The sequence below is a fragment of the Coregonus lavaretus genome, assembly GCF_964263955.1.
Source record: "Coregonus lavaretus genome assembly, chromosome: 3".
In the NCBI taxonomy this organism is placed as follows: domain Eukaryota; kingdom Metazoa; phylum Chordata; class Actinopteri; order Salmoniformes; family Salmonidae; genus Coregonus; species Coregonus lavaretus.
Genome location: NC_139990.1, coordinates 44,936,211 through 44,957,624, shown reverse-complemented (window position 1 = coordinate 44,957,624; position 21,414 = coordinate 44,936,211). Strand labels below are relative to the sequence as shown.

At 46.7% G+C, this 21,414-nt stretch overlaps 1 pseudogene across 1 annotated transcript in view; it reads right to left on the bottom strand.

The window, feature by feature from the left end:
• The window catches only part of LOC311107447 (dynein axonemal heavy chain 11-like), an 86,899-nt pseudogene that overhangs the window by 50,506 nt on the left and 14,979 nt on the right, over positions 1–21,414 (bottom strand). The window contains exons 10-26 of the transcript in view: positions 20,379–20,603; positions 19,653–19,744; positions 19,409–19,518; positions 19,196–19,295; positions 17,386–17,498; positions 12,777–12,925; positions 12,400–12,558; positions 12,042–12,187; positions 11,433–11,669; positions 9,373–9,452; positions 8,189–8,321; positions 7,764–7,880; positions 6,088–6,228; positions 3,259–3,452; positions 2,423–2,588; positions 2,208–2,217; positions 1,957–2,031 (exon numbers count right to left, since the gene is read on the bottom strand). The product of the transcript in view is annotated as a dynein axonemal heavy chain 11-like (transcript). The remainder of the gene's footprint in view (positions 1–1,956; positions 2,032–2,207; positions 2,218–2,422; positions 2,589–3,258; positions 3,453–6,087; positions 6,229–7,763; positions 7,881–8,188; positions 8,322–9,372; positions 9,453–11,432; positions 11,670–12,041; positions 12,188–12,399; positions 12,559–12,776; positions 12,926–17,385; positions 17,499–19,195; positions 19,296–19,408; positions 19,519–19,652; positions 19,745–20,378; positions 20,604–21,414) is intronic.

Below are 21,414 nucleotides of genomic sequence, written 5' to 3'. Positions count from 1 at the left end.
ACTAGCATTCATATTTAGTACCTGGAGTCTAGCATTCCTACTCAGTACCTGGAGCCTAGCATTCCTAGTCAGTACCTGGAGTCTAGCATTCCTACTCAATACCTGGAGTCTAGCATTCCTAGTCAGTACCTAGAGTCTAGCATTCCTACTCAGTACCTGGAGTCTAAGCATTCCTACTCAATACCTGAAGTCTAAGCATTCCTACTCAGTACCTGGAATCTAGCATTCCAAGTCAGTACCTAGAGACTAGAATTCCTAGTCAGTACCTGGAGTGTAGCATTCCTAGTCAGTACCTGGAGTCTAAGCATTCCTACTCAGTATCTGGAGTTTAGCATTCCTACTCAGTACCTGGATTATAGCATTCCTACTCAGTACCTGGAGTCTAGCATTCCTACTCAGTACCTGGAGTCTAGCATTCCTACTCAGTACCTGGAGTCTAGCATTCCTACTCAGTACCTGGATTCTAGCATTCCTACTCAGTACCTGGAGTCGAAGCATTCCTACTCAGTACCTGGAGCCTAGCATTCCTAGTCAGTACCTGGAGTCTAAGCATTCCTACTCACTACCTGGAGTTTAGCATTCCTACTCAGTACCTGGATTATAGCATTCCTACTCAGTTCCTGGAGTCTAGCATTCCTACTCAGTACCTGGAGTCTAAGCATTCCTACTCAGTACCTGGAGTCTAGCATTCCTACTCAGTACCTGGATTATAGCATTCCAACTCAGTACCTGGAGTCTAGCATTCCTACTCAGTACCTGGAGTCTAAGCATTCCTACTCAATACCTGAAGTCTAAGCATTCCTACTCAGTACCTGGAATCTAGCATTCCAAGTCAGTACCTAGAGACTAGAATTCCTAGTCAGTACCTGGATTGTAGCATTCCTAGTCAGTACCTGGAGTCTAAGCATTCCTATTCAGTATCTGGAGTTTAGCATTCCTACTCAGTACCTGGATTATAGCATTCCTACTCAGTACCTGGAGTCTAGCATTCCTACTCAGTACCTGGAGTCTAGCATTCCTACTCAGTACCTGGAGTCTAGCTTTCCTACTCAGTACCTGGATTCTAGCATTCCTACTCAGTACCTGGAGTCGAAGCATTCCTACTCAGTACCTGGAGCCTAGCATTCCTAGTCAGTACCTGGAGTCTAAGCATTCCTACTCACTACCTGGAGTTTAGCATTCCTACTCAGTACCTGGATTATAGCATTCCTACTCAGTTCCTGGAGTCTAGCATTCCTACTCAGTACCTGGAGTCTAAGCATTCCTACTCAGTACCTGGAGTCTAGCATTCCTACTCAGTACCTGGATTATAGCATTCCAACTCAGTACCTGGAGTCTAGCATTCCTACTCAGTACCTGGAGTCTAAGCATTCCTACTCAGTACCTGGAGTCTAGCATTCCTACTCAGTACCTGGATTATAGCATTCCAACTCAGTACCTGGAGTCTAAGCATTCCTAGTCAGTACCTGGAGTGTAGCATTCCTAGGCAGTACCTGGAGTCTAAGCATTCCTACTCAGTACCTGGAGTCTAGCATTCCTACTCTGTACCTGGAGTCTAGCATTCCTACTCAATACCTGGAGACTAGCATTCCTACTCAGTACCTGGAGTCTAGCATTCCTAGTCAGTACCTGGAGTCTAGCATTCCTACTCAGTACCTGGAGTCTAGCATTCCTAGTCTGTACCTGGAGTCTAGCATTCCTACTCAGTACCTGGAGTCGAAGCATTCCTACTCAGTACCTGAAGTCTAGCATTCCTACTCAATACCTGGAGTCTAGCATTCCTAGTCAGTACCTGGAGTCTAGCATTCCTACTCAGTACCTGGAGTCTAAGCATTCCTACTCAATACCTGAAGTCTAAGCATTCCTACTCAGTACCTGGAGTCTAGCATTCCTAGTCAGTACCTGGAGACTAGCATTCCTAGTCAGTACCTGGAGTCTAGCATTCCTGGTCAGTACCTGGAGTCTAGGGTTGATGGTGAAGCTCCCAGAGGTAGGGTTCATACAGGCAACATACTGACAGTGGTGGATCTCCTTTCATACCTGCAGTAGGAAACAGTGGGGCAACAGCTTGATTATACAAAGCTAACACACCATAAACCACCCTTCTGATGAAATGGAAGTGCAATATTTGATTCTGATCCGACAATCAAAGGTGGTATAAGGGGCATTATAGTGTGCAGGGCTTCTAGCCCACCACCTATGTTTACTCTGACAATACTTCCCCATACATAACAATACTTCCCCATACATATGACATATGACAATACTTCCCCACACGTATGACAATACTTCCCCATACATATGACAATACTTCCCCATACATATGACATATGACAATACTTCCCCATACATATGACAATACTTCCCCATACATTTCTATCCATCTATTGAGCGGTATGTGTTGTTGGTCTGTATGCCTGACCAGTGTGTGTAGTCCAGGTGCTGGCGTATGAGTGTGTGTGGCTGCACGGTGCCGTAGCTGTCCACAGCTGGCATGTTCATGTCGTCGATGAAGTAGACCAGCTTCCTGTTTCCTGGACGGGCGAAGTTACAGCCTGTCCTCTTCTCCAATGGCCACTCCAGGACCACTGAGCCAAAACAACATCAACAGTCATGGTCAGAGTTACCAAAATACACTATTCACATCAGACAACAGAGTTACCAAAACACCCCATGTCATGGATAAATAATATTTTGATGAGTACTGTTAGATCACCAACAACCAACTTGTTTCCTGTTGGCCCTTTTAGAAGATGTTCACGTAGAATTGTTTAACGATCAAAATAGTATTAGCCTATACCCCTCAAACTCAACTCTGGACCTCGAAGCCAGTTCCACTGCATTTTTTCATTGTTCCCCTCTAATCAGGGACTGATTTAGACCTGGGACACCAGGTGGGTGCAATTAATTATCAGGTAGAACAGAGAACCAGCAGGCTCCGGACCTTGTAGGGTCAGAGTTGAACACCCCTGGCCTATACTGTATGGTACTGATAACTTTTTTCTTTGTGACCTCACCAGCGCTACTCTTTCTCCAAGTAACACCAGCAGATGGTGCTGCTGTTCTGGTTTGAGATCTGGATCTTAGAACAGTATATCTTAGACGTGAAGCATTTTTTCATCACAACTTGCTGCCTTAAAGTACAGCTTCAACACAGGAAGAACTGGACCAGAACCGAGTGAGATGGAGGACATTCGTCAATGACCTATGCTCCTAATAGGGCTTAAGTCAAGAAAGTCACAACGTTGTGTAACTCACTTTGCAGCATGAGGGAGGTGCAGTAGTTGTTGAGGGGTACTTTAGTGGTCATATAGATGTCTGTCAGGTGGCCTAACTGGTTCCTGACCAGAGATGTCTTCCCCACGCCAGCATTCCCCACCAGCATCAAGGGGTTGGCCCCTCTCCAGCAACAGATCCATGAAGTACCTCAGACGCGCCATCTCCGCCGTATGTGTCACGATCGTCAGGGAGAGACCAATGCGCAGCGTGATGAACAAACATACTTTAATTAGTTAAAGCGTAAACAAGATACAAAACAAGAAACGACTCGTGAAGTCCATGGTGACAATGACCGAACACGGAACATAAACCCACAAACACAAAGGGAAAACATACAGTTTAAATATGGCTCCCAATCAGAGACAACCAGCCAACAGCTGACACTCGTTGCCTCTGATTGGGAGTCACTCAGGCAAAACATAGAAATCAACAAACTAGAACCCCCAACATAGAAATAACCCACATAGAATGAACACACCCTGGCTCAACATATGGAGTCCCAGAACCAGGGTGTGACAGTACCCCCCCCTAAAGGCGCGGACTGCGACCGCGCCTCAAAAAGAGCAAAACAGGGGAGGGCTGGGTGGGCATACCTCCTCGGCGGCGGTTCTGGCTCCGGCCTTGACCACCACCCTCCAATTAACCCCCCCATAGCGCCCCTGGTCCAGTCTGGCCCCGCTGGCTGGAGCTGAACTTGACACTGGTGGAGCGGATTGCTCTAGCTCCGGCGCGAAGCATCTGACCGGTGCCGGACCAGCCAACGGTGGAACAGGCACGGCCCGTGCCGGACTGACGACGCACACCACTGGCTTGGTGTGGGGAGCAGGAGCGGGCCGCGCCGGGCTGACGAAACGCACCACTGACTTGGTGCGGGGAGCAGGAGCGGGCCGGACCGGGCTGACGAAACGCACCACTGACTTGGTGCGGGGAGCAGGAGCGGGCCGGACCAGGCTGACGAAGCGCACCACTGACTTGGTGCGGGGAGCAGGAGCGGGCCGGACTGGGCTGACGAAGCGCACCACTGACTTGGTGCGGGGAGCAGGAACGGGCCGGACCGGGCTGACGAAGCGCACCACTGACTTGGTGCGGGGAGCAGGAACGGGCCGTGCCGGGCTGAAGAAGCGCACCACTGACTTGGTGTGGGGAGCAGGAACGGGCCGTGCCGGGCTGACGAAGCGCACCACTGACTTGGTGCGAGTGGCAGGAACAGGCCGGACCGTACTGGGAACACACACCACTGGCCCTACGTGGGGATCAGGAACAGGCCGGACCGGACTGGCAACACACGCCAGTACCTCTCGCCGTGCCTCTACATCCTCCTTCCCCCTGGTGACCAGTGACTCCCGTAACCTGGCGGCCTCCTGCTGCCCCGTCGTCCACGGCGTTAGCCCCCCCTAAAAAATGTATGGGCTTCACTCCTACCCGTGGCCAAGGCCTCCATCCCTCTTGCCAGACTCGCACTCATCTCCTCCCAAGTCCATCCTCTCTCCTCGTCACGCTGCTTGATCCAGTCGAGGTGGGTTTTTCTGTCACGATCGTCAGGGAGAGACCAATGCGCAGCGTGATGAACAAACATACTTTAATTAGTTAAAGCGTAAACAAGATACAAAACAAGAAACGACTCGTGAAGTCCACGGTGACAATGACCGAACACGGAACATAAACCCACAAACACAAAGGGAAAACATACAGTTTAAATATGGCTCCCAATCAGAGACAACCAGCCAACAGCTGACACTCGTTGCCTCTGATTGGGAGTCACTCAGGCAAAACATAGAAATCAACAAACTAGAACCCCCAACATAGAAATAACCCACATAGAATGAACACACCCTGGCTCAACATATGGAGTCCCAGAACCAGGGTGTGACAGTATGCACCAGAACGGCCTACAGTACAGCAGCCTTATAAAACAACTGAGACAAGAGTACAGTGTGAACACAGAAACGGTTACAGCACGGTTATATCACTCACTTTGAAAGCCATGTATTGACCGACACGAACTCAGTGAGTTGTTCATAATTGATAATGTCTTATGTTTCCCGTGTATACCACCACTGTTCGGGGATAATAGCGTCATTAGGTGGGAACAAAACCCTGCTAATTACAGCTCAGCCAGAAGCGGCAGGCAGGCAGGCAGCAGGCAGCAGGCAGGCAGCTGTGGGCAGGAGGACTGGGAGGAGGCAACAGAGCGTTGGTTGAGAGCCTAGAGTCTGTGTCCTGGTGCTTTTACACCCACACCCTCTGCTATGCGGTGTGCTAGATGGTAATCAGACACAGTGGCAGGGCTTTGTTCCGTCCTAGCTAGGGACCCCCACTATGACCTCATGATGTGTGGCTTTACCCTCTCTTATCATGCTCGCTGATGCGTTCAGACATTTTTAATACGTCCGTATCGTTCATTTATTGTTATTGTTTTTCAAAGGATGGTGGCTTTCTCGCTGAAACATGTATTCTGATGTTCTTTTAAAAGTTGCAACGGGAAGATAAAGTTGCAAAAGGAAGATATTATCCCCATGTAGGCTAGAATAATAACTGTCCCCGGGAGGTTTTCCAGACCATGTGACCATGGAACTCTGGCTGCGCGGCTAGTTAATTACAATCTACATAGATGCTACAGAGATGCTACAAAGAGGCTACAGAAAGAGGAGAGAAGTCTCCTTGGTCAAGTCATATTGTCAGGAAAAAGTCCTGGCCCTAGTTGGAAAGTCTAAGCTCTTTCATAGTCCTTAATACAACATCTTGTCAGTCAGGTGTCTAGGTTTTGACCTGCAGTGGCATATCAGGCTCCATGTGGTAGGGTGTTACTCTGTGGCTCCAGGGCAGGAAGCGTCTGGTCACAGGGTCCAGGTAGAAGTCAAACACAGAGTCCTGGGCTGGGGCCTGCAGCTTCACTGTCTTCATCTCCTTGGTCCACCACTGGCTGAACTCAGCCCGGTAGTCATGGAGCTACAGAAAAATAAGAAGAAAAACTGTAGCACTGGTAATCTTGATGCTTCTTCCAACAATTTAATGAATCTTTTTAACCAACATTTCTGTCTCAATCGACCTTCATCAGGGTATTTTACAGGAAGGCGAAACTCATTCATGGAGCTACAGGCAGCATGGTCAAATATTTATATGTCAATGCACATGTACTGTAGCATCGTGTGTAATAACTGACAACATTATTTATCATCGTGTAAAAGACCAGATGAATGAGCTACACAGGCTTTTAGCATATCAACCCATTTTTTAAATAAATTAAATCATTTTTGGGGGGTAGAGGAATGTGATGTCTTGTACAGTCAATATGATATGATGGTACCTCATACAGTATTTGTGCTGGGGTGTCATACCTGATCTTGGTACAGGGTTAGAGTGTCATACCTGGTCTTGGAACAGGGTTAGAGTGTCATACCTGGTCTTGGTACAGGGTTAGAGTTAGAGTTAGAGTGTCATACCTGATCTTGGTACAGGGCTAGGGTTAGAGTGTCATACCTGATCTTGGTACAGGGCCCTATCGAAGGCCCAGATGCCAAGATGAGTGTGTGTGTGTGTGTGTGTGTGTGTGTGTGTGTGTGTGTGTGTGTGTGTGTGTGTGTGTGTGTGTGTGTGTGTGTGTGTGTGTGAGTGAGAGAGAGAGAGAGAGAGAGAGAGAGAGACAGAAAGAGAAAGAGAGAGAGAGAGACAGAAAGAGAAAGAGAAAGAGAAGAGAGAGAGAGAGAGAGAGAGAGAGAGAGAGAGAGAGAGAGAGAGAGAGAGAGAGAGAGAGAGAGAGAGAGAGAGAGAGACAGCTTTACAGTAACACTACCTGCACCATGGAGCTCTCTGAGATGGGGGTGATGGTCTTGAAGGTACTCCTCACGTTTAGTACGTTTACTAAATGGAGGAAGAGAAAATTGTAGATTGGTGTGTTGTAGTAGTGGATTGGGGTGTTGTAGTAGTGGATTGGGGTGTTGTAGTAGTGGATTGGGGTATTGTAGTGGATTGGGGTGGATTGGGGTGTTGTAATAGTGGAATGGTGTGTTGTAGTGGATTGGGGCGGCAGGTAGCTTAGTGGTTAAGAGCGTTGTGCCAGTAACCGAAAGGTCGCTGGTTCTAATCCCAGAGCCGACTAGGTGAAAAATCTGTCGATGTGCCCTTGAGCAAGGCACTTAACCCTAATTGCTCCTGTAAGTCGCTCTGGATAAGAGCGTCTGCTAAATGACTAAAATGTAAATGTAAATGTAATATTGGAATGGTGTGTTGTAGAAGTGGATTGGGGTGTTGTAGAAGTGGATTGGGGTGTTGTAGTAGTGGATTGGGGTGTTGTAATAGTGGATTGGTGTGTTGTAGTAGTGGATTGGGGTGTTGTTGTAGTAGTGGATTGAGGTGTTGTAATAGTGGAATGGTGTGTTGTAGTAGTGGATTGGGGTGTTGTAGTGGATTGGGGTGTTGTAATAGTGGATTGGTGTGTTGTAGTAGTGGATTGGTGTAGAAAGTGAACAGGAGGGAGGAGGTACCTTGTTGTCGTCCATCACTGTGTTGAGAGATTCAATCAATGTCTCCATCCAACACAATCCACTTAGGCCCTGGGTGGCAGATGTTACCCTGCTCTCTCATCCGAAAGGACAGGAGACCTACAGTACAATAACACAGGAGGGGATGGATGACAGGAGAGCCTGGCGGGTAGGAGCGGGTAGGAGCATTGGGCCAGTAACCAAAAGGTTGCTGGATCAAATCCGCGAACCGATAAGGTAAAAATCTGTCGTTCTGCCCCTGAGCAAGGCAGTTAACCCCCAACAACAACTTCTCCCCGGGCGTCGTAGAGATTGTTACAATGTCACATTGTCTTTAACACAGTTTAATGGTTAAGACGAAACTTATCTATTAGTGGTTGGTTATATTTGACAGAAGTATTAAAGTGGTTGAAGGATTGTGACTTGACCGTCTTTCCGCTGGCGAGTGGCAGGATGGATGAATCCAAACAGCTCATCTGTGTTGACCGCCTTAGGATTCAGATCATTCCACACCGGCTTCCTCTTCAAGTTACAGTAGGTCTTATTCAGGGTTCTCAATATCTATCAAAAACAATAGTTACCACAACAGTTTGGCATTTGTGAGGTTGGAGATTCGGAGTGTGGTATTCTATTTTTCAAGCTAGGTGTTTACTGTATAAACTATATGAAGTTCGTACATTATCAAAGGTGTAGAGATCCAAATTTAGGGCATAAACACCATTCACAAATCCAAAAGGTACGTAAGCAAACAGCATTTGTCCTTCTGTAACATGGCTGTATGGACAGTAATGTCTACCTGGCTGTATGGGCAGTAACATCTAACGATTACCTGGCTGTATGGACAGTAACATTTACCTGGCTGTATGGACAGTAACATCTACCTGGATGTATGGACAGTAACGTCTAACATCTACCTGGCTGTATGGATAGTAACGTCTAACATCTACCTGGCTGTATGGACAGTAACGTCTAACATCTACCTGGCTGTATGGACAGTAAAGTCTAACATCTACCTGGCTGTATGGAGAGTAACGTCTAATGTTTACCTGGCTGTATGGACAGTAACATTTACCTGGCTGTATGGACAGTAACGTCTACCTGGCTGTAACATCTACCTGGCTGTATGGACAGTAACATCTACCTGGCTGTATGGACAGTAACATCTACCTAGCTGTATGGACAGTAACGTCTACCTGGCTATATGGACCGTAACATCTACCTGGCTGTACGGACAGTAACATCTACCTGGCTGTATGGACAGTAACATCTACCTGGCTGTATGGACAGTAACGTCTAACGTTTACCTGGCTGTATGGACAGTAACATCTACCTGGCTGTATGGACAGTAACATCTACCTGGCTGTATGGACAGTAACATCTACCTGGCTGTATGGACAGTAACGTCTAACGTTTACCTGGCTGTATGGACGGTTACATCTACCTGGCTGTACGGACAGTAACATCAGGTCCCATTTTTGCAGTCTTTGGTATGATCCGTCAGGGGATCGAACAGCAAGGTGATGTGTGTGTGTGTGTGTGTGTGTGTGTGTGTGTGTGTGTGTGTGTGTGTGTGTGTGTGCGTGTGCATATAATGCATTGGTAGTATAGTTACCTGTTTGGAGAGCAGCTCCTTGCAGAGTGTGTACATGGTAATAAACGTATTGGCCAGTAGCTTGGCACTGTCACGATCGTCTAGAACAGATGAGGACCAAGGCGCAGCGTTGCAGGCAAACATACTCTTTAATTAGAGACACGATCAAAAACAACAAACGATACGTGACAGTTCACGGTCTAACATAAACAGACTTGAAACAAAATCCCACAAACACGAATGAAAAACAGACTGTATAAATATGGCTCCCAATCAGAGACAGCCAGCAACACCTGACACTCGTTGCCTCTGATTGGGAGCCACTCTGGCCAACATAGAAATAGCACCCATAGAACCAAAACACATTGATCTACACACCCTGGCTCAACATAACAGTGTCCCCAGAGCCAGGGCGTGACAGTACCCCCCCCTAAAGGCGCGGACTCCGACCGCGTCAACCAAATACCACAGGGGAGGGACCGGGTGGGCACTCCGCCTAGGCGGCGGATCCGGCTCCGGGCCTGATCCCCGCTCCCTCTCCAACCCCCCAAAGTACCCCTGGTCCGGTCTGGCCCCGCTGGCCGGAGCTGGACTGCACACTGATGGAGCGGATTGCTCTAGCTCCGGCGTAAAACATCTGACCAGTGCCGAACCAGGCACCAGTGGAACAGGCACGGGCCGTGCCGGACTGCCGACGCCCACCACTGGCTTGGTGTGGAGAACAGGCACGGGCCGTGCTGGACTGACAACGCACACCACTGGCTTGGTGTGAGGAGCAGGAGTGAGCCGAACCGGGCTGACGAAACGCACCACTGACTTGGTGCGGGGAGCAGGAACGGGCCGAGCCGGGCTGACGAAGCGCACCACTGACTTGGTGCGGGGAGCAGGAACGGGCCGAGCCGGGCTGACGAAGCGCACCACTGACTTGGTGCGGGGAGCAGGAATGGGCTGAGCCGGGCTGACGAAGCGCACCACTAACTTGGTGCGGGGAGCAGGAACGGGCCGAGCCGGGCTGACGAAGCGCACCACTGACTTGGTGCGGGGAGCAGGAATGGGCCGAGCCGGGCTGACGAAGTGCACCACTGACTTGGTGCGGGGAGCAGGAACGGGCCGAGCCGGGCTGACGAAGCGCACCACTGACTTGGTGCGGGGAGCAGGAACGGGCCGAGCCGGGCTGACGAAGCGCACCACTGACTTGGTGCGGGGAGCAGGAACGGGCCGAGCCGGGCTGACGAAGCGCACCACTGACTTGGTGCGGGGAGCAGGAACAGACCGGACCGTACTGGGGACACACACCACTGGCCCTACACCGGGATCTGGAACGGGCCGGACCGGACTGGTAACACACCCCAGTACCTCTCGCCGTGCCTCTACACCTTCCATCCCCTCTTCTACCAGTGGCCCCCGTAACCTGGCGGCCTCCTCTGCCAACCTGCTGGACCGCTCTATCGCGGCCTCCTGCTGCCCCGACGTCGTGAGCCCCCCCCTAAAAATTTTCTGGGGGTCTCTCCTCCCCGTGGGCCAGGCCTCTATAGTTCTCGCCCAACTCTCGCTCTTCTGCCTCCAACTCCCGCTATTCAGCTCCTCAATTGGCTTGACCCAGTCGAAGCTCTTCCTCCATTGTTCCCAAGTCCACTCTCTCTGCTCTTCACTCGGCTTGACCCAGTCGAGGCTGCCACGGAGATCTGCTAGGGATTTCCCTGGCGATGGATCCTCGACTCGCTGCTTGGTCCAGTTGTGGTGGGATTTTCTGTCACGATCGTCTAGAACAGATGAGGACCAAGGCGCAGCGTTGCAGGCAAACATACTCTTTAATTAGAGACACGATCAAAAACAACAAACGATACGTGACAGTTCACGGTCTAACATAAACAGACTTGAAACAAAATCCCACAAACACGAATGAAAAACAGACTGTATAAATATGGCTCCCAATCAGAGACAGCCAGCAACACCTGACACTCGTTGCCTCTGATTGGGAGCCACTCTGGCCAACATAGAAATAGCACCCATAGAACCAAAACACATTGATCTACACACCCTGGCTCAACATAACAGTGTCCCCAGAGCCAGGGCGTGACAGGCACTGAGGAAGCCTTCAGCGACCAGCATGATCTCACAGATCAGCGCAATGTCAGGCACCACCATGGCACGTGGTCCTAGGAGAGGATAATATGGTGAGAGAATGGAGCTAGCTGTACCTGAAGAGAGCCTTGAAGTTCTCAGGTAGCTCCGTCCTGCCTGCGTAGCCTGGGTTCATGGTGATGAAGATCCCTACTGACGATTTTAACACAATCTCCTCTTCCAGGAACAAGAACCTGGTGCAAGGTTGAGGGATTGTCAGTTGTGTCTGAGGATAACTTATATATAACATGTTGTTCCGGTTGTGATCTGAATCAGAAAACTGTATTGCCATGCAACAGTAGTTGTTGTATGGAATTTCTCTTGGTGTTGTTCACAGAACGTTAAGAAACATCCACATCAACAATCAATCCAGATTTGTAATGTTGTGTGCAAATCAAGGAACCAGGGTCATGTTCAACAGGGTAAACCGTATCAAAACGTTTTGCAACAGAAAAATGAAAAATCTGTCTTCTTGTTGGACAAGTTTGGCTAGTACGTCGCCATTTAAATACATATTCTCCTTACTGAATACGACCCTGTGTTCACATCATAAAAACGGTCCCCACCTCTTCCTCTTGTTGCGGATGGCAGTCTGAATGGTTTTGACCTGCACAGCCACCACTGACAGGACCTCCACAGAGATACGGTTGAATTAATCAAAGCAGCCCCAGGCTCCAGTCAGGGCCAGGTCCTTATAGATGTTCCCTATAGACTGGACATGACAGGGGATGACATCATTATAAACACCACCTGGGTGTTATACAACACGCACAAGGAACTATTCAAGTGCAGAGGGAGAAATACTGTACATCAATGAATATGAAAATGCAATATTGTGGTGTTGGTGACTGGTGATATTCCAACTGAAAAACAAGTTAAGTCAACAACAACAAAAAAGTCTAACAAATGTGGCCATGTTCTAACCTTCTAGTCCATCTGTTCAGAGCAGTTGAAGATGTATAAACCATGACGCCCAGGGCCCGGCCCAGATCCTTGGTGGTCTCAGTCTTCCCAGTGCCAGCAGGGCCTGCCGGGGACCCACTCTTAGTCAGGTGGAGAGACTGGGTCAGAGGGATGTAGCACCTACACATGGCCACAACAACAACAACATCACACACTGAGAACAACAAAGTCGTCATTTATCACAGCTCTCTATCCCTGACTACTGAATAATGATATTCTTTAGGACAGAAAATAAAAGTACAGTAAGATAATATTTAGTATCCCTAATCAGCTTTTATTTTGTATTTTAATCAGCACTGATAGCAACACAGTTGTTAACATGAAATAAACCTAATGACAAGATGATGACCAGAAGAGGGGTGTTCCCCAGGTATTCGTAGGAGCAGAGGAACTGAGCACCACAGATGTTAGCCAGCCAGTGTCTCTGCTGCTCGTCCCAGCGATGCCTCAGCTGAGACAGCCAGTAGAAAGCCTGCCCGTTGGTCACCTGTAAAAACATTATCCAGAGGCAGGTGGAAGGGGGAGAAAGTAAGGAACTTGTCTGTCGGCCCTGCATTAAAGACAAAAATTTGTTAAAGAAAATTGTGATAAATAATAAAGTATACCAGTTTAATTTAAGGACCAAAACATGGACAGCTGTGCCATATAGATTGCATAATAGTTGGGAAGAGATTTTCGATGTACCGATTCCATGGCACACGGTTTATGAACTGATACACAAAACGACGCTGGATTCAAAACTTCGAGTTTTCCAATTTAAATTATTATACAAAATTCTTGCAATCAATAGAATGTTATATACAGTGTGGAGAACAAGTATTTGATACACTGCCGATTTTGCAGGTTTTCCTACTTACAAAGCATGTAGAGGTCTGTAATTTTTATCATAGGTAAACTTCAACTGTGAGAGACGGAATCTAAAACAAAAATCCAGAAAATCACATTGTATGATTTTTAAGTAATTAATTTGCATTTTATTGCATGACATAAGTATTTGATCACCTACCAACCAGTAAGAATTCCGGCTCTCACAGACCTGTTAGTTTTTCTTTAAGAAGCCCTCCTGTTCTCCACTCATTACCTGCATTAACTGCACCTGTTTGAACTCGTTACCTGTATAAAAGACACCTGTCCACACACTCAATCAAACAGACTCCAACCTCTCCACAATGGCCAAGACCAGAGAGCTGTGTAAGGACATCAGGGATAAAATTGTAGACCTGCACAAGGCTGGGATGGGGTACAGGACAATAGGCAAGCAGCTTGGTGAGAAGGCAACAACTGTTGGCGCAATTATTAGAAAATGGAAGAAGTTCAAGATGACGGTCAATCACCCTCGGTCTGGGGCTCCATGCAAGATCTCACCTCGTGGGGCATCAATGATCATGAGGAAGGTGAGGGATCAGCCCAGAACTACACGGCAGGACCTGGTCAATGACCTGAAGAGAGCTGGGACAACAGTCTCAAAGAAAACCATTATTAACACACTACTCCATCATGGATTAAAATCCTGCAGCGCACGCAAGGTCCCCCTGCTCAAGCCAGCGCATGTCCAGGCCCATCTGAAGTTTGCCAATGACCATCTGGATGATCCAGAGGAGGAATGGGAGAAAGTCATGTGGTCTGATGAGACAAAAATAGAGCTTTTTGGTCAAAACTCCACTCGCCGTGTTTGGAGGAAGAAGAAGGATGAGTGCAACTCCAAGAACACCATCCCAACCGTGAAGCATGGAGGTGGAAACATCATTCTTTGGGGATGCTTTTCTGCAAAGGGGACAGGACGACTGCACCGTATTGAGGGGAGGATGGATGGGGCCATGTACAGTGAGGGAAAAAAGTATTTGATCCCCTGCTGATTTTGTACGTTTGCTCACTGACAAAGAAATGATCAGTCTATAATTTTAATGGTAGGTTTATTTGAACAGTGAGAGACAGAATAACAACAAAGAAATCCAGAAAAATGCATGTCAAAAATGTTATAAATTGATTTGCCTTTTAATGAGGGAAATAAGTATTTGACCCCCTCTCAATCAGAAAGATTTCTGGCTCCGAGGTGTCTTTTATGCAGGTAACGAGCTGAGATTAGGAGCACACTCTTAAAGGGAGTGCTCCTAATCTCAGTTTGTTACCTGCATAAAAGACACCTGTTCACAGAAGCAATCAATCAATCAGATTCCAAATTCTCCACCATGGCCAAGACCAAAGAGCTCTCCAATGATGTCAGGGACAAGATTGTAGACCTACACAAGGCTGGAATGGGCTACAAGACCATCGCCAAGCAGCTTGGTGAGAAGGTGACAACAGTTGGTGCGATTATTCGCAAATGGAAGAAACACAAAAGACCTGTCAAACTCCCTCGGCCTGGGGCTCCATATAAGATCTCACCTCGTGGATTTGCAATGATCATGAGAACGGTGAGGAATCAGCCCAGAACTACACGGGAGGATCTTGTCAATGATCTCAAGGCAGCTGGGACCATAGTCACCAAGAAAACAATCGGTAACACACTACGCCGTGAAGGACTGAAATTCTGCAGCGCCCGCAAGGTCCCCCTGCTCAAGAAAGCACATATACAGGGCCGTCTGAAGTTTGCCAATGAACATCTGAATGATTCAGAGGAGAACTGGGTGAAAGTGTTGTGGTCAGATGAGACCAAAATTGAGCTCTTTGGCATCAACTCAACTCGCCGTGTTTGGAGGAGGAGGAATGCTGCCTATGACCCCAAGAACACCATCCCCACCATCAAACATGGAGGTGGAAACATTATGCTTTGGGGGTGTTTTTCTGCTAAGGGGACAGGACAACTTTACCGCATCAAAGGGAAGATGGACAGGGCCATGTACCGTCAAATCTTGGGTGAGAACCTCCTTCCCTCAGCCAGGGCATTGAAAATAGGTCGTGGATGGGTATTCTAGCATGACAATGACCCAAAACACACGGCCAAGGCAACAAAGGAGTGGCTCAAGAAGAAGCACATTAAGGTCCTGGAGTGATGTAGCCAGTCTCCAGACCTTAATCCCATAGAAAATCTGTGGAGGTAGCTGAAGATTTGAGTTGCCAAACGTCAGCCTCGAATCTTTAATGACTTGGAGAAGATCTGCAAAGAGGAGTGGGACAAAATCCCTCCTGAGGTGTGTGCAAACCTGGTGGCCAACTACAAGAAACGTCTGACCTCTGTGACTGCCAACAAGGGTTTTGCCACCAAGTACTAAGTCATGTTTTGCAGAGGGGTCAAATACTTATTTCCCTCATTAAAAGGCAAATACATTTATAACATTTTTGACATGCGTTTTTCTGAATTTTTTTGTTGTTATTCTGTCTCTCACTGTTCAAATAAACCTACCATTAAAATTATAGACTGATCATTTCTTTGTCAGTGGGCAAACATACAAAATCAGCAGGGGATGAAATACTTTTTTCCCTCACTGTATCGCGAGATCTTGGCCAACAACCTCCTTCCCTCAGTAAGAGCATTGAAGATGGGTCGGGGCTGGGTCTTCCAGCATGACAACGACCCGAAACACACAGCCAGGGCAACTAAGGAGTGGCTCCGTAAGAAGCATCTCAAGGTCCTGGAGTGGCCTAGCCAGTCTCCAGACCTGAACCCAATAGAAAATCTTTGGAGGGAGCTGAAAGTCCGTATTGCCCATCGACAGCCCCGAAACCTGAAGGATCTGGAGAAGGTCTGTATGGAGGAGTGGGCCAAAATCCCTGCTGCAGTGTGTGCAAACCTGGTCAAGACCTACAGGAAACGTATGATCTCTGTAATTGCAAACAAAGGTTTCTGTACCAAATATTAAGTTCTGCTTTTCTGATGTATCAAATACTTATGTCATGCAATAAAATGCAAATGAATTACTTAAAAATCATACAATGTGATTTTCTGGATTTTTGTTTTAGATTCCATTTCTCACAGTTGAAGTGTACCTATGATAAAAATTACAGACCTCTTTATACTTTGTAAGTAGGAAAACCTGCAAAATTGGCAGTGTATCAAATACTTGTTCTCCCCACTGTATATATACATATGGGGGATACAACCATCTCAGCTCTGCAGATTTTGCTGCGAAGAGACAGAATCATTAGATCATTTGTTTTGGTACTTTTATTTTTTTTTATTTCACCTTTATTTAACCAGGTAAGCCAGTTGAGAACAGGTTCTCATTTACAACTGCGACCTGGCCAAGATAAAGCAAAGGTACTGTCCATATCTAGCTTGTTAATGGTCGAAGGTTCAAGAATGACTGAAGAATTGCAACATTTACCTGGAGCTAACTCTGCAAATAGCACTGCTGGGTGATTTGAAAAGTTACAGTCAATTGATCAATAATATAATAATACTCTTAGGAAAAATGTTTATCTTTAATTTACAATCTGTAGAATCTATGAGAATAGAAATATTCAGAACTTTTGCGAAACAGCACAGTTGAAAAAGATATGGCAAATAGAAATCAAAACTGTATGGTCTTCAGAGATAGATGGGAGGGGTTGAGGGTAGCTGAAGGATGGGACTAAAAACAAACAAAAGATTACTATTGTAAAATATACTGTGTCCGTAAAATGTATATAGTATGTATAAGCTGGAAGTAGAAGCCTACGTGTTGTTGTCCATTAGTTTACTCCAATTAGGGGAGGGGTGGTAGGGTTAGGGGAACACAATAAAGGAAAATATATAAAAAATAAAAATAAATAAAAAACACACCAGACAGAGCACTAAACATGGATAGATATTTAGATTTACAGGTATATTCACGAAGGCTCTCAGAGTAGGAGTGAACTGAAAGGCTAAACTGATCCTAGATTAGCACTCCTACTCTTAGATCCTTTATTAATGCGGGGCGTTGAGTGGCGACAGGTATGATGGTACTTAGTCACGCTTTATGAATACATGCCCAGATGTCTACAGTGAGAAGTCGAGTCAGAAGTGAAAGAGGACGAATCATGAACCTTCTGAGTGATGAGCTTGGACACTACGTCTCTGACGTGGACGTCTATGGTGCAGATGGTCATGATCTTCTGTTTCCCAACAGCATGGTGATCAACGAGTTGAGCTGAGAAACCTGCACCAGAACAAGCCTGAGTGACGAACATACAGTACAGCTTACTTTGAGACGGTTTCCTGGACACTGAATAAGACGAGTCCTGGACTAAAAAGCTATTTCAACATTATTTTTAGTCCATGACATGGCTTGATCTCTGTCTGGGAAACCAGCCATTTGTGTATAATACAGGAGAGGCCAACCCTCTGGCTAGAGAGCTTCTGGATATGCAAGTTTTGCTCCAACCAAGTTGTACCACAGCTGATAGTACTAATAGAATCAGGTGGGCTGCATAAGCACTGGGAAAGCCTGCAGAGTGGCGCAGTGGTCTAAGGCACTGCATCGCAGTGCTAGCTGTGCCACTAGAGATCCTGTTTCGAATCCAGGCTCTGTCGTAGCCGGCCGCGACCGGGAGACCCATGGGGCGGCGCACAATTGGCCCAGTGTCGTCCAGGGTAGGGGAGGGAATGGCCGGCAGGGATGTAGCTCAGTTGGTAGAGCATGGCGTTTGCAACGCCAGGGTTGTGGGTTGGATTCCCACGGGGGGCCAGTATATAAAATAATGTATGCACTCACTAACTGTAAGTCACTCTGGATAAGAGCGTCTGCTAAATGACTAAAATGTAAATGTAATGGTAGCTCTTCAGGAGGAGGGAGGGACACCCCTGGTCTAATATGTACCTACAGTAGTTGAACTAGCTCTGTAGGCTACTATAGTCATTTGGTAATGGCTTTAATAAGAACTAAAGAATCCCGTCCTCATCAGGGAGTACACCGCTTTCACAAAGGAATGTAATTTTACCTCTGGAGTAGAATACCGCTAAAATACACCTCATTCATCAAAGTGTTTGACTTGAAGGGTGAGTGAGTCTCTGTGTGTGTGTGTGTGTGTGTGTGTGTGTGTAATGTACTGTATGCGTGCATCTATATGTCTATAGACAGTGTATGTGAAGAAGTACAGCAGCTTGCATTTATCACCAGTCTAGCATGACAGGAGATCTAATCAGCAGTGGGTCTGTAGGTTGAAGGGAAGCAGGGGTTGCATCCCAAATGGCACCCTATCCCCTTAGACCAGAGCCTTATGGAAGCCCTGGTAAAAAGTAGTGCACTATACAGGAAATAGGGTGCCATTTGGGACGCAGACAGGGAGATAATTCAAACAGCCCAAGGACGTGCTAACAGTGACAACACTGATAATAGAGCAACTCTCTGTGAGCCTCCCTCCGCGGCTCTACAGACACATCGTCTGAGTCCCAAATGGCACCCTATTTCCTATATACACACTAGTGCACTACTTTTGACCAGAGCCATATGAGGCCCTATAGTCATAGTGAATAGGGTGTTGTTTAGGGCTCAGACATCAACAGCTCAGCAGCTCTCTATGAAGGGAGATAATAAAACAGGTGTTCATGTTTCTGACTGACAGCTACATTCAACACCTCCACCTCCACCTGTCCCTGTCCCCACCTCCATTACAGGTGCATAGACTGATGGAGTATAGAATACCTCTGGGAGGTAATAATGGAATGGAAAGGTATGATAACTACTGGGTCTGTGTCTCCTAGCGGAGGAAGATCGAGGCATACACTTTCATCATTTCAAATTTGACAGCCATGGTTAATGCACCTGTACAGTCTTTGTTGTGCTCTAACAAAAATGTTTTGTGTTGACAATATTGGATCTTAATCAAAAGGATCCTACATGGAGCCACAAGTCACCTGTTTCTTGTTGAGCGCTGACTTAAACCCCTCCTCCAGCCTCTGAAACACCATCCACACATTGTCCACCAGATCTGAGAGCCAGTGCAGGCTACTTGGGCTGAATTGAGGGCAGAGAATGTCAGTTATCCTTGTGTAAATATTGCACAACTATTTCTCACGATCAAAGCAAAGGAAAAGAAGAATCTTGTGGTTTCTATTTGGGATGGCTGCTCTTGGAGAGGATCTCCAGTAAGTCTGTTAATGAGACAAAGCAGATGCGAGGAAACACCAGTCTCTTGGTCTCCAGGTACTCAGCTAGTGCTTTCTCACACAGAGCCAGTCTGGAACAGAGAACAAGTACATCCTACAGGGAAATCTTCAGACTAATCTTTAAACTCGATGTAATAGATAGAGTACAATATGTCGAACTCCTACGAAAAACATTTATATCTTCAAAGTGATTGGCCAGGTGAACCTTTTCTGTAGATCCTCTAGTTTCTCAAACAGATGGGGTTTGTTGGTGGCCTTAATGATGTTCTTTGTTTTGGCGCTGTCCAACATCAACTCCTGCACAGAGTATTATATACTGTAGGGTACTGTAGTTTATTAAATACACAGAGTAGTGAATACTGTAGGGTACTGTAGTTTATTAAATACACAGAGTATTGTAACTGTAGGGTACTGTAATTTATGAAATACACAGAGTATTATATACTGTAGGGTACTGTCATTTATTAAATACACAGAGTATTGTATACTGTAGTGTACTGTAGTTTATTAAATACACAGAGTATTGTATACTGTAGGGTACTGTAGTTTATTAAATACACAGAGTATTGTATACTGTAGGGTACTGTAGTTTATTAAATACACAAAGTATTGTATACTGTAGGGTACTGTAGTTTATTAAATACACAGAGTATTGTATACTGTAGGGTACTACAGTTTATTGTGATAGTCATATTTCATCAGAGACCACTGAATTCAATCTCTATATATTTAGAGGGAGTAGGGTTGCAAGATTTCAGTAACTTTCAGTAACGTTCTTCCAGAAATCCTGGCTGGAAGATTCCTGGAATCAGGAGGGAATAAGGAGGGATCCGGAACACTCCAACCAGGATTTCCGGTAAACTTGGGAATTTTGGGGAAAGTTACCGGGAATTGTGCAACCCTAATACAGTGGAAGTAACTAAGGGAGGACCGGGAAGTCTGTGTCAATGTCCTGGAACCTGAGTGCGTCGTGGGGCAGATGGTGGCTGACGTCCTCTGACCCAATGAAGATGCTCTCCAGGTGGGCCCAGGTCCTCTGGACCTCCAGCCAGACCAGCAGCACAGAGTCAGCCACCGTCAGCCGGCCCTGCAGACCTGACACCTGCACCAGGAAGTGCTCCACGTGCTTACTCTGGGAGATCCCCTGGAGCTGCATCTCTTAGGAAAAAGACAAGGCCGTGGAGATGGTTGAGAGGGTAAGTATACCAGGGTTGAAAAGCATAGAGAAAAATTGGAATTAGAATTTCAGTTTACTTCCTGAATTGACATGGATGACAGGACCTTAATGGTTTGAAACAAAGTTAAGTGGCATGACAATAACCGACACAAGCCTTTAAAAAATATATTTTAGGTTGTCTCTTGTACAATTTCATGTTGAATGTTTTGAGGTATTATAACAAAGAGAATAGGTATTATAACAAAGAGAAGAGGTATTATAACAAAGAGAAGAGGTATTATAACAAAGAGAAGAGGTATTATAACAAAGAGAAGAGGTATTATAACAAAGAGCCTCCCCAGACAACAATGTCCAGCAACAGCCATTAATCACATTGGGCCTCAATATGGCTGTCTGTCTGTCTGAGTGAGACCTCTCTCCTCTCCTCTCAATAGCGCTGTCTGTCTGAGAGACCGCTCTCCTCTCCTCTCAATAGGGCTGTCTGTCTGAGAGAGACCGCTCTCCTCTCCTCTCAATAGCGCTGTCTGTCTGAGAGACCGCTCTCCTCTCCTCTCAATAGGGCTGTCTGTCTGAGAGAGACCGCTCTCCTCTCCTCTCAATAGGGCTGTCTGTCTGAGAGAGAGACCGCTCTCCTCTCCTCTCAATAGGGCTGTCTGTCTGAGAGAGACCTCTCTCCTCAGCTCTCCTCTATAGTAAGAACAGTCAGACACTCACAGGCTGCATATGCATACTAAGTGGCACCCTATTCCCTATATAGTGCCCTATTTTTGACCAGAGCCCAAAAATACTA